This window comes from Schistocerca cancellata, chromosome 1, assembly GCF_023864275.1.
Source record: "Schistocerca cancellata isolate TAMUIC-IGC-003103 chromosome 1, iqSchCanc2.1, whole genome shotgun sequence".
In the NCBI taxonomy this organism is placed as follows: Eukaryota; Metazoa; Arthropoda; class Insecta; order Orthoptera; family Acrididae; genus Schistocerca; species Schistocerca cancellata.
The window spans coordinates 181,404,200-181,417,678 of NC_064626.1; positions in this window are offsets into that span (position 1 = coordinate 181,404,200).

Here is a 13,479-nt window from a genome sequence, read left to right on the forward strand (position 1 = left end):
CACAGTTGGCTGTAGAAACCATGAAAGCAATGTTAGTAAGTAGAATAAATTATGATGAAACTTGTGTCGAGTTTTATCATATGTTGTTGAAAAATACAGATTTGATAAAGAAAATTTACAGCACTGATAAATACAGTTGCCCTGATCACACTCATTCATCTTAGAAGGTATTAATAAAATGTAAATGTGCTGTTCTTTGTAACAAATTTAATTGGTATTTTGTATTTATTACATTTAATTGAAACCTTCTTCTCATATAATAAATAAATAGATAAATATAGACTATTTTGCAAAATTTTTAATGTGTCCCGGATTTGGGCCTAGGAAATATGTTAATGTCCTGAATATGTGTCTAGAAAATATGGTCACCTAACTTCAGGCGAAGAACGAAAGTCACTGAAACGTTGCGACAAGACGATGCTAACACTCCGATGGTCGCCCGAGAAGATTTGATCATGGAAATACGCCGAGGAAGCTACACCCACACTTGGTGTATTTTTACTTCTGATTCCTCATAGATACTCCGCAACCCACCGTGGCGAAGGGTACCCTGTGCCACTACTAGTCAATTCGTTTCCTGTTCCACTCGCAAACAGAACGAGGGAAAAACGAGTCTATATATACCTCCGCATGAGCCCCAATTTCTCGTATCTTATCTTCGTGATCCTTACGTGCAGTATGTTGGTGACAACAGAATCGTTCGGCAGTCAGCTTCAAATTCCGGTTCTCTAAATTTCCTCAATAGTGTCGAGGAACGTCACCTTTCCTCTAGGCATTCCCATTTGAGTTTCCGAGGCATCTTCACAAAACTTACGTGATGTTCGAACCTACCGGTAGTAAATCTAACACCCGCCTCTGAATTGCCTCGATGTCTGCCTTCGATCCGACCTGGTACGGATCCCCAACACTAGAGCAGTACTCAAGAATAGGTCATATCTTCTGTCTCCTTTACACGCGAACCATTTTTTTTCTAAAGTTCTTCCAATGAAACGAAATCGACTATTCGCCTCCCTACCACGGTTCTCACCTGCTCGTCCCACCTCATATCGCTCTGCACGGTTACGCCCAGATATTTAAACGACTTGGTTGTGTCAAGCAATACACTAGAAGTACTGTATCCGAACATTACCGGTTTGATCTACCTACTCGTTCGCATTAACTTACATTTTTCCACATTTAGGGCTAGCTGCCATTCGCCACACCAGCTGGAAATTTTGTCTAAGTCCTACTGTATCTTCCAACAGTCAGCAAACAACCGGGCATTGTTGCTCACCCTGTTCGCCAAGTCATTTCTGTATATTGAGAACAACAGCGGTCCTCTCTGACTTCCCTGGGTCACTCCTGACAATATCCTTGTCTCTGATGAACAGTCGCCGTCGAGGGAAACATACTGGGTTCTATTATTTAAGAAGTCTTCGAACCACTTACTAAACTGTGGATTTATTCCGTATTCTCGTAGCTCGTTAACAGCCTGCAATGGGGCGCCGTGTCAAATGCTTTGGGAAATCTAGAAATATGGAATCTGTCTGTGGCCTCTCAACCATAGTTCGTAGTATGTGGTGTGAGAAAAGGGCAAGCTGAGTTCCACACGAGCAATGCTTTCTTTCCATATTTACGGTCCGCATCGTCGCTAGAACGTTTCACCATCATCTCTGCTCCACGTATCTACGAGGGCTGTTCAGAAAGTAAGCTCCGATTGATCGCGAAATGGGAACCACAGTGAAAATTAGAAATGTTTTATTTTTAACAGTTAGCTACACCATCCAGCTACTTCTCTACGTAGTTGCCGTTCTGACTAAGACATTTGTCGTAGCGTTGTACCAACTTTCCAATACCCTCATCATAAAAGACAGCCGCCAGTGCTTTCCGCCAATTCTCTACGCTGGCCTACAGCTCGTTTTCTGTGCCAAAATGTTGTATTCATAGCCAGCGGTTCATGTGAGCAGAAATGAAACGCAGGGGGAGTCAATTACGGGCTCTATTGTGGGTAGTCAAACATTTCCAATTGAAAACGATGCAGGAGCATCTTCATTGCCCCTTCAGAATGCGGCTGAGAATATTGCCTTGTAGAAGAAACTGCACGACAGTTATGTAATGTTGGCTGTATAGCTTCAGGCGAAATTTCTCACCAGGTCCTCGTACTTGGCGGGAGACACTATTCTCTAGACAACTTAACGCGATCACTGTGAGCTCAGAAATGAGAGGAGTGACGTGATGCTATCTAGGGTCATACTAGAGACACTGCCCAACACATCTGTGCAAAGCTTTATCGGATTATCATAGTCGTTTCCATTTCGCGATCAATCGGAGCTTACTTTCTGAACAGCCCTCGTATGTTCTTTGTCGCGTCACGTGGCCGCAGCGCTACCAGCCGCCACTATATCTCTCGGTGGACAGTGGTCATAAAGCTTTGGCGACAGAGCGACTTTGATGTCTTGGAGCTCTATCATTCTTCATAAAAAATATACCTGATTTTCTGCTGTTCCTGCTGTCACGCGTGACTTAGACACAGCGATAAACTGCTGCGCTACTTGCACTTCTTCACAGTTACTAATCAACAAGCCTTGGATTCGCTGGTCACAGCTAGTTTTCGCTCTCGAGACCTTTTCCAGTTGAGTTACTAGAAGAGAATGGAGCGTAGCTGCGATTTACCTAAAGACGGAGGTGAAACCAAGAGCGTCATCACATGGATCAAGAGACACGCGCTGCGCCTGGACGAGTGTCTGTTGAGTGCCGATGTAGAGCGTCTATGTAGTGGCCAACTGTCGGTGAGACGCACCGTGGCCGTGAGGGGAGCCTGAATTGCAACGCCACAAGCCCAGAGGCCGGGCTGGTACTCCTGCTTATAGGTTCGTCTTGTCCCTCGTTTAGCAGGCGCTGTGGCCGAGCGGTTCTGGGCGCTTCAGTCCAGAACCACGCGGCTGCTACGGCCGCAGGTCGGAATCCTGCCTCCGGCATGGATGTGTGTGATGTCTTTAGGTTAGTTAGGTTTACGTAGTTCTAGTCTAGGGGACTGATGACCTCAGATGTTAAATCCCATAGTGCTTCCATTTGAACCATTTTTTAATCCTTCTTTTAGCGACGTAATTTATGTTATTAACTCTTTACTTGCCTGCCTAGTACTTCTGTATCTGTCTCTGCTGATCGAAAAAAAAAGAATATTGATAGCCCTGTTCACTATGGAAACATGATTATAATGGCGCGGAGTCAATTTTTCGAAGAGGGCTGTTCTCTCACATTTTCTGCACTATTCCCTAATCTCAGCAGAAGTATCCCTCTGCAACAGCGAAGCTACGTCAAGGCTGCATCATACCAAACAGCCCTGCATTACAAGTTGTAGTAAACAATCTTGCGTGACATTTCTTCAACACTTATAATGGGAAACCTGCTGCTCCTTGAGAGCGTGCCGGCCGCGGTGGTCTAGCGATTCTAGGCGCTCAGTCCGGAACCGCGCGACCACTATGGTCGCAGGTTCGAATCCCGCCTCGGGCATGGATGTGTGTGATATACTTAGGTTAGTTAGGTTTAAGTAGTTCTAAGTTCTAGGGGACTGATGACCACAAATGTTTAGTCCCATATTGCTCAGAGCCATTTGAACCATTTGAACCTTGAGAGCGTACGAGGATTTCAACGGTTTTATCGGTAATAATTATGATTAGTGTTACTGGACTGCTCGGAAACTCACGTACCGTTGTACTCTATAAATGAACAAGAGTGAAGAACTTCGCGTTAGTAGGAAGTGGGATAGTATTATCTTCTCTGGGATTAAAGTTTTCCCTGTTTGGAATCAGTCTTACTTTAGATTACGTACTATTGTTGCTCAGTCTGTCTGTCTGAGGTGTTCCTTTTGGGCTTCCTGCGGCGCCGAGTGTAATCGAGCTCCATCTGGTGTCATCACAAGTACAGCAACGAGACCTTCGCACCTCACGCGCTCCAAAGAATATCGATGACCCGAGCGCCCGACGGACAGTAATGTCAACTACACTAATGTTTTTGTAATTGACTTAATATGATTAGTTTAAAGTTAGACTCAGTACAACTCAATAACTGTATGCCCAGAGGAGATTAAGTCGTGCATTTATCTTTAGGTACTTGGACTAGTCTTTAACATAAATTCTGACTAATTAATAGCTAAGGATGTAAGTTTCCACTATTGTTTTTGTACCAAATTGAGCCCACATTTACCTCCCACTCCCTAAAAAGTTTACGCATGCCCAAAACCATGTACCCACAAAGTGTTATCCAACTTAAACGCGTATGGTGATCTTTGGCTGAGCACAACCGAATTTGAATTGAACTGTAACTGGTCTGAATACAACTAGCCTTTCTATTCAATGCGCAAGTGAAGTAAAACAATTATCTGGCCCTAATAGAAATTTCCACTTACCTCGCGTCTTGACAAGATTGTTGCAGATTTCTTGAAAGTACAACAGCAAACAAACTTGCAGCGGTTAAGCTAGGTTTTGGTTTTTAAATAAAATTTCCAAACAGTATTCAAACTGCTGAATACCACATGTTGCAGTGTGGTAATGCGTAACAAGAAACCTTCTTTAAACAGTGGGATGGCGGAATAACTATTCTTATGAAACGATATTCCTAGACAACGATTTTAGAATTAAATACGTATTCAAAAAGACAAAGTAAAACTTCGCGCGATCTTGACACATAACGTTGGTCTGAACAGTACTATGCTTAACGAAGTGAAGAATGATTTAAACAGGGTACAATATTTACAGAGAATTTCTTTAAAAACCAAACAGCTTGATCTAAGTTAATGCGTGTCTCAGGGAAGAGGGGTGGTCTTCCTCTCAGCTCTGATGAATTGGGGGGGGGGGGGGGGGTGGTGCAGTCTTATCTCAAACTACTTCTCGTAAAAAAACATCATTCAAAATTTACATTCTTTTGTGCATTCAATATGTACATCGTATTCATCGTTGCTGTTTTTTAGCCCGCATCTCGTGGTCGTGCGGTAGCGTTCTCGCTTCCCACGCCCGGGTTCCCGGGTTCGATTCCCGGCGGGGTCAGGGATTTTCTCTGCCTCGTGTTGGCTGGGTGTTGTGTGCTGTCCTTAGGTTACTTAGGTTTAAGTAGTTCTAAGTTCTAGGGGACTGAGGACCATAGATGTTAAGTCCCATAGTGCACAGAGCCATTTGAACCATTTTTTTGCTGTTTTTTACAATAAATCCTTCTTCATGTAACAGATACAATCACAAGTCAACACAGCACTACTTAATACGTCCATCACCCACCACCAACTAAGACTGTATCAGACTGCACAGCGGCAAAGACTACACCACAACAGGATCACAGATTGTTTAACAGTAACATGACTTCCTCTTTCTCTGTTGTGCACATCGATAACATACAAAAATGAAAATGAAATGGCCATCTTACAGGGAGTATCCGTCAGAAGTCTGTCGACTTTAACGGAATGCAGGAGTGTTTGACAGACGCCTACTCTGGCATCTTCATCCATGGTCACCAAGATATCGTGCAAGAAGAGCGCAATCTGACTTTCACATGAGCAGCGCTTTTTAATCACATACTGATCTGTGGATAGAAGCTTTTTTCTCTGAAGGAAATGTACTATTTGAAATGTAGAACTTACTCAACAATTCTGCAGCAAAGTGACGTTGAAGACGTTGTTCAGTAATTTAGTTTGTAGGTTTATTCAAGATTTTTCTTCCCGTCCTATTTCTTTTTCATTATAGTGAGATGATGTCTCTCGTTTTTGAGGCGTGGCGAATTTATTCCATGAAGCATGTCGCGCAGAGCACACAGTTGCTGTGCAGCCGCGATGTGTTTTCACTTCCCGCTTGTCCACTCGTCTCATGATTCTCTTTCATCCTAATCAATTTTTTCATTACCGCGTCTGGTTACTAGATGTGTTATTAGATTTCACATATTCTGAAATGTTCGAGCAACTTAGCTGAGGTACGCTATGGTAATTATCTTACTAATGAGTAATTGAGATAACGTGATCAAATGCTTTCTTTGTTTTAGGGTTTGCAAACACAGTTTTCCAGGTTTTCTCACGGTTCACTGTGTTCGTTATGCGTAACAGGTTTGTTGCTTTGGACGCGAGTTATCTTTTTGTCTGCACACGATATTTTAACAACTTCTCTTGTTGCATTAGTCAGGTGTGGAGCGCATATATTTCGTTGCTCGTTGTTTGGACTCCAAGTAGTGAACGCTGCGCACCTCCCTACCAATGCTTCCGCGCTCCGCTAAATAGTAAAACAGAAAAAGAAATTGAAATGCAGCAGAACGGCTATCGCAAAAACTTAAAAATGCTATAAGTAAGGAGAATGCCATAAGACACTATCGTTTACCATCTATGAGCAGAGAGAGAGCATTGAGATATTAAACGACATGATTCAAGAAAACTAAGGGCCGCTTTTCTCACTTTACTTAAGCTACAGCCTCTGTGCCTTTCAGTTAAACTATTCGCCGCTCTAATTCTAATTGCTTCCCTTGTTATGCTATTCCAGAAATTAATCGCTTGCACAACGATATTGGAATCTTTGCATTCCATTTCTTGTTCTCAAATGAGGTAGTTTTCAGTGACAGCTTATTTAGCTGGCTGCTTGAATCGGGTGTGGTGCTTATGTTATTTACACCTTTGTTCAACACTTGTTATAGGTTGTCCATCACATATCGCTAGAGCAGCGCGCGCGTCGTATTGTTCAGTTTACTTGGAGGTCAGTCGGACAAAGGGCACCTCCGATTTCATTCCCCTTCACTGAAACATTTCAAGCTCGAGATCCGTCTCTAAAGACCATTACGTCGACGGGACGTTAAACCCTGCTCTTCCTTCCTTCCAACCACGGAGCGATGAAATCTCGACACCTGACGAAGAATGTTGCAGCCATATAGTGTAAAGACAAAATGACAACTCGGGTGCAAATCCAAAAACCGCTAAACCATCGGTTCCCTTGATAAATCCTGAAGGATGGCATTGTTTTCATGTTATTCGTACGCATTAAATTTATCTACAGACGTGCGAAAAAATGTTATTTCTTCTACGAGAGTGTGCTGAAAACATATGCCTCCGAATTTTTTATACGAAAACAATTAAAGCTTTTTAAATAAAACAAACTTTATTAACATTTTACATACTTATTCTTCACGTCCACATATTGATTGCTCAACATAGTTACAACGGCGACGAATACCTTTCTCCCGACGAGAGACTAGTTTGTTCATACCGTCAGTGTAGAAAAGTTTGATTTCGTCAACAGAGCCAAAACCCCACCTCTGCTTGCACCGCTTCATCACTGTCAATGTGAAATCCTCGTAAGTGTTCTTTAAGTTCTGGAAACAGATGAAAATCGGATGGGCCCAAGTCGGGAGCCGGCCGCGGTGGCCGTGCGGTTCTGGCGCTGCAGTCCGGAACCGCGGGACTGCTACGGTCGCAGGTTCGAATCCTGCCTCGGGCATGGGTGTGTGTGATGTCCTTAGGTTAGTTAGGTTTAAGTAGTTCTAAGTTCTAGGGGACTTATGACCTAAGATGTTGAGTCCCATAGTGCTCAGAGCCATTTGAACCATTTGAACCAAGTCGGGACCGTGTGGGGGATGATCCATGATAGTGAACCCAAGGTGTCGAATAGTACCAGATGTCACCGCGCTCGTATTTGGTCTGGCATTGTTATGCTGAAGCGGATAGTTTTTCAGTTATGGACCAGCTTTTCGAATTCGAAACTCGATTACCACACGTTGTTTCTCACGCACCGTCACACTGCCATGTTACACGCTGCAGATCGGAACACACTATCCGTAGAATCCTGCAAATATATGACACGAAGAATAAAGACGTAGAATGTTAATAATGTTTGTTTTATTGAAAAGCCTCAAAAGTTATCACACAAAAAATTCGGAGACATTACTTTTCAGCACTCCCTCGTACAGTGTAACTCGTATTGGGAACAATTAGTTTCAGTTTTGGACGGAATCGTAGCTCTTGCACTTAGCGTGAATCACAATTTCTCGAAAACGTGTCTAACGGATTTATACAAGTGAGTAGTCCCCACCCCACTATCACGTCCCCTCCATCTCACTTCTAACTCTCTCCATGTTAACAGGTAACTAAACTGAAAGCGGAAAAGAAATCTTCATTTTCATCCGTTTTTAGTGCAGCTTGTTAGAGGTGCTATCAATACACTGTGATGATGCTGTGGAGCAGATAGAAAACGTAGCCATCCTGTAATTTCCTCGGTGTCGAATAACTGTTCCATGTTGTTCCTACATCATTTGGCCTCATTATCCGTTTATTAAAGCGTGTGCAGATTTGTATCCGGTAATGATACATCTTGTTTCGCAGTAACGGCCTCCGTAGCTGCTGTTTCGCTCATAACAACGTTTATGCCGTTAATAGGGGTATCAGCTATTTAACAGCGCGGACGCAGACGACGTGAGAGAGAGAGAGAGAGAGAGAGAGAGAGAGAGAGAGAGAGAGAGACAGAGACAGATACGGCAGTCGAGCCACAGTGTCTGAGCATCAGAACACAGGCTTCTGTGATGGCGTTCAACCGAAAATTCTCTGCTATTTGCTTTTATATCTGATAGGGCGTAATTGTAAGGACTTCCTGTTATTCATGCGCTAACTGCCGGACAATTTGTCTTAAGTTTTGTTGGGCCAAATTGATACGGCTGTTACCGGGATCTGTTACTGAACAAACATTTACTGGGAACAATTTAGCCAGTAATTGCTGTTATTCGTGATGGGGGAACTGCGGCCGATTTAACGACTGCAGCGATTGGCCTGTAAACACGGCTCCAGTGGAGGTAATTAAGTAATTTGGCAAAGCATGTGGCACACATCACGTTAAAGGTCGTGTCTATACGCTTTCCGACCTGGAAAATAATTGAACCTACATACACGTGTACATCGTTACGTCATCTACTTCGGCGTTTGGATAGCTAATGATATCGCTCAAGAAAAATAATCTTCAATACATTTTTAAATTTCTGCGCTAGCAATAAATGCGATACTGAGCGTTTGGATAGCTAATCATATCGCTCAATACATTTTTAAATTTGTGCACTAGCAATAAATGCGATACTGAGCACGTAAGATCTATCTGGCAAATGAAGGGGTCTGTTGAGGAGAAACAAACAAGAACGTAGTTTGAGGTGTTGCTTGTTATATGTCGAATACAATAACAAGAACACAAATCCAATAAGAAAAAAAAACAGTTTACATAATAGATATTTATTCATCGCAGTAAATTTTAAATTACTTATTTTCAATGTATGGTGCCTTCGAAAACACAATGGATAATACACTCCTGGAAATTGAAATAAGAACACCGTGAATTCATTGTCCCAGGAAGGGGAAACTTTATTGACACATTCCTGGGGTCAGATACATCACATGATCACACTGACAGAACCACAGGCACATAGACACAGGCAACAGAGCATGCACACTGTCGGCACTAGTACAGTGTATATCCACCTTTCGCAGCAATGCAGGCTGCTATTCTCCCATGGAGACGATCGTAGAGATGCTGGATGTAGTCCTGTGGAACGGCTTGCCATGCCATTTCCACCTGGCGCCTCAGTTGGACCAGCGTTCGTGCTGGACGTGCAGACCGCGTGAGACGACGCTTCATCCAGTCCCAAACATGCTCAATGGGGGACAGATCCGGAGATCTTGCTGACCAGGGTAGTTGACTTACACCTTGTAGAGCACGTTGGGTGGCACGGGATACATGCGGACGTGCATTGTCCTGTTGGAACAGCAAGTTCCCTTGCCGGTCTAGGAATGGTAGAACGATGGGTTCGATGACGGTTTGGATGTACCGTGCACTATTCAGTGTCCCCTCGACGATCACCAGTGGTGTACGGCCAGTGTAGGAGATCGCTCCCCACACCATGATGCCGGGTGTTGGCCCTGTGTGCCTCGGTCGTATGCAGTTCTGATTGTGGCGGTCACCTGCACGGCGCCAGACACGCATACGACCATCATTGGCACCAAGGCAGAAGCGACTCTCATCGCTGAAGACGACACGTCTCCATTCGTCCCTCCATTCACGCCTGTCGCGACACCACTGGAGGCGGGCTGCACGATGTTGGGGCGTGAGCGGAAGACGGCCTAACGGTGTGCGGGACCGTAGCCCAGCTTCATGCAGACGGTTGCGAATGGTCCTCACCGATACCCCAGGAGCAACAGTGTCCCTAATTTGCTGGGAAGTGGCGGTGCGGTCCCCTACGGCACTGCGTAGGATCCTACGGTCTTGGCGTGCATCCGTGCGTCGCTGCGGTCCGGTCCCAGGTCGACGGGCACGTGCACCTTCCGCCGACCACTGGCGACAACATCGATGTACTGTGGAGACCTCACGCCCCACGTATTGAGCAATTCGGCGGTACGTCCACCCGGCCTCCCGCATGCCCACTATACGCCCTCGCTCAAAGTCCGTCAACTGCACATACGGTTCACGTCCACGCTGTCGCGGCATGCTACCAGTGTTAAAGACTGCGATGGAGCTCCGTATGCCACGGCAAACTGGCTGACACTGACGGCGGCGGTGCACAAATGCTGCGCAGCTAGCGCCATTCGACGGCCAACACCGCGGTTCCTGGTGTGTCCGCTGTGCTGTGCGTGTGATCATTGCTTGTACAGCCCTCTCGCAGTGTCCGGAGCAAGTATGGTGGGTCTGACACACCGGTGTCAATGTGTTCTTTTTTCCATTTCCAGGAGTGTATGATCGTACTAATCAATACTGCAAAGATGGTTAGAAAATGCTTCCGCCAGCTTCTTCAAATATGATTTACAGAAACCGTTGACAGCCGAAATTTACTGTTACCTTGCTTGGATTTTAAATTATGTTTCATGTTTCGATATTGAAAAAAACTTGATAATTAGGCAACTATGACAATAGCAAACAAATATCCTAACTATCTAGACTCCTTTAGGAACTATGTTGATCTCTACAGTAATCAGCTAGTTGTTGTAATATTTTTGTAAGCTTTTTTTTTTTTTTTTGAAAAATCAATAACACGTTCTCTCCAGATATACTACGCCTGAACTTAGATATACCAGGGGGGGGGGGGGGGGGAGGGGGAAGATTCAATGAGTAATCATCACTTTTTTTTCTTGGCCAGTTCTGGTTGTAAAAATTTGGATTTTATTGTGAAACGTAATCAAATATTCCCGCTTCAGTCACTATAGTTTCATGAAGTTCCGATAGGTGGTGGCGCTGTGCGTGGCCTTCAAAATGGCATCTGTAACGGAATTGCGTTCCAAGCAGATAACTGTCATTAAGTTTCTTTTGGCGGAAAACGAGAGCATCGCAGATATTCATAGGCGCTTGCACAATGTCTACGGAGACCTGGCAGAGGGCAAAAGCACGGTGAGTCGTTGGGCAAGGCTTCTTTCATCATTTTGACAAGGTCGTGCAATCCATGGAGTGGCGCCACACCACAAAAATGCCCACAAAAACTACGAAGAAAACGTTCAAATTTCTCACCCTTAGCCGGCAAGGTCATGGTGACGGTCTTATGGGACTCAGAACGGTTATTCTGTTTCATGTCCTCTCTCATAGTGCGACGATCAACTCTGAAGTTGTACTGCACTCAGGAAACTGAAGCAACGATTTCAGCGGGTTCGTCGTCACAATAATCCAAATGAACTTCTGCTTCTCCGTGACAACGCAAGGCCTCACACGTGTCTGGGCACCTGAAAGGAGCCCACAAAGCTTCATTGGACTATTCTTCCTCGTCCACACTAAAGGCTGGCATCGACTTCGACAAGTAGAGAAGTACGATGCGGGTATACAGGTGCTTCCAGAACGGTGACGTAAGGCCGACACGTTGAACGGAGATTATGTTGAAAAATTGAGTTTTGTAGCCAAAAGATTAAGGGAATAATATGGTGAATTTTAATCACGAATGAAACCAACCTCCTCTCAGAAAAACAGTGTGTTCCATTACTTATTGAACTCTCCTCGCAAAACAAAATATATGGGATTCAATAATACACAGACCTGACCACCTCATTTGAATAACACATGGGGCAAAATCCACAAATGGAATATTGTAGATTCTTCAGTGTTTATATTGATAATAACCCGAACTGGAAGTGCCATGGAACGGATTTTAAACGCCTGAGCTCTGTACCTCAGAACTTGGTGCCTAACATTTAAATAGTTAATTTATTATCTCTATTATTAATCAAATGATTCAAATGGCTCTAAGCACTTGGGACTTAACGTCTGAAGTCATCAGTCCCCTAGACTTAGAACTACTTAAACCTAACTAACCTAAGGACATCACACACATTCATGCCCGAGGCAGGATTCGAACCTGCGACCGTAGCAGCAGCGCGGTTCCGGACTGAAGCGCCTAGAACCTCTCGGTCACAGCGGCCGGCTTATTATTAGTCACCAATGATTTATCGCATCATGTTGTGAGATAGCTTTTAACTGAGGAAAGAAGTGTTTCTTACACATAAGTGTGTCGTAAGGATATTACGTGGTCTCCAGAACTCTTGTAGCGAGCTCTGTAAAAGTTGGACATACTGATGACAGCTTGCGTTGTTGTCAAAAGTCAGTCTCCGAAACAGCAATAACGTTCATGAATATAACACAACAAGGAGAAATTATTTACACTAATCATCTCTCAGGTGTAGTGTAGTGCATAAATGAGTTAGGTAGGTTTTACAAGAATCGTTAGCCACTGAACCAGAGATGTTAAGAAGTTGATATACAACAAAATTAAAATTAAACACAAATTGAAAGCACTTTTCGTCGACAACTTCTTCCACTGCAGAGAAGGATTTCTTAATATGAAATAAATATGTGTCTGTGTGTGTATTTTAAGAGAGACAGACAAACAGCAGAGAGAAAGAGAGAGACAGAAAAGAGAAGGAAATTGACTGTACATTAATAGGAAATACCTTAATACACTCGTGTAAATAGTCATCTTGCTGCCATATTTTTCACTGTGATAGTGTACCACACTTGTAAAACTAATTGGTTCTACATCGTAACGACAGTTCACGGCTATTTTCCACGTTACATGAAAACACCTTCTAACATTCTGCGTGGTGTCTGTTGTTCTATGTCGTGTCTCCCTAACACTTTCGCGCAACGACGCTCTGAGCGTGTTTTTTAGGGAATTGACTAGTTTGCACCTAAGACCTGTTGCTGGTAAGGAGACGCCAGACCACACATGACATGTAGGTTCAGTGAGACTAGCGATGATATAATCAAATCCTTAATGATTTCAGCATCAACTCCACTGCACTCCCTGTTAAAGAATCTTAATACTAACTAAATTTAGTGGAAGGGGTGCAAGGATTTCCTATTTTTAGTTAGCTGGTAAAATAACGTCGAAAAAGCAGTTAAGTTTACCACTGGAAATTTTATTCTACTCAAAAAACATTGCTTATAAATTGCACTATTGATAAAAGGAAATGTTTTAATACAGGATGATAAAAACCAACTGCGTTCAACAAAAATGTGAACGATTATTCCC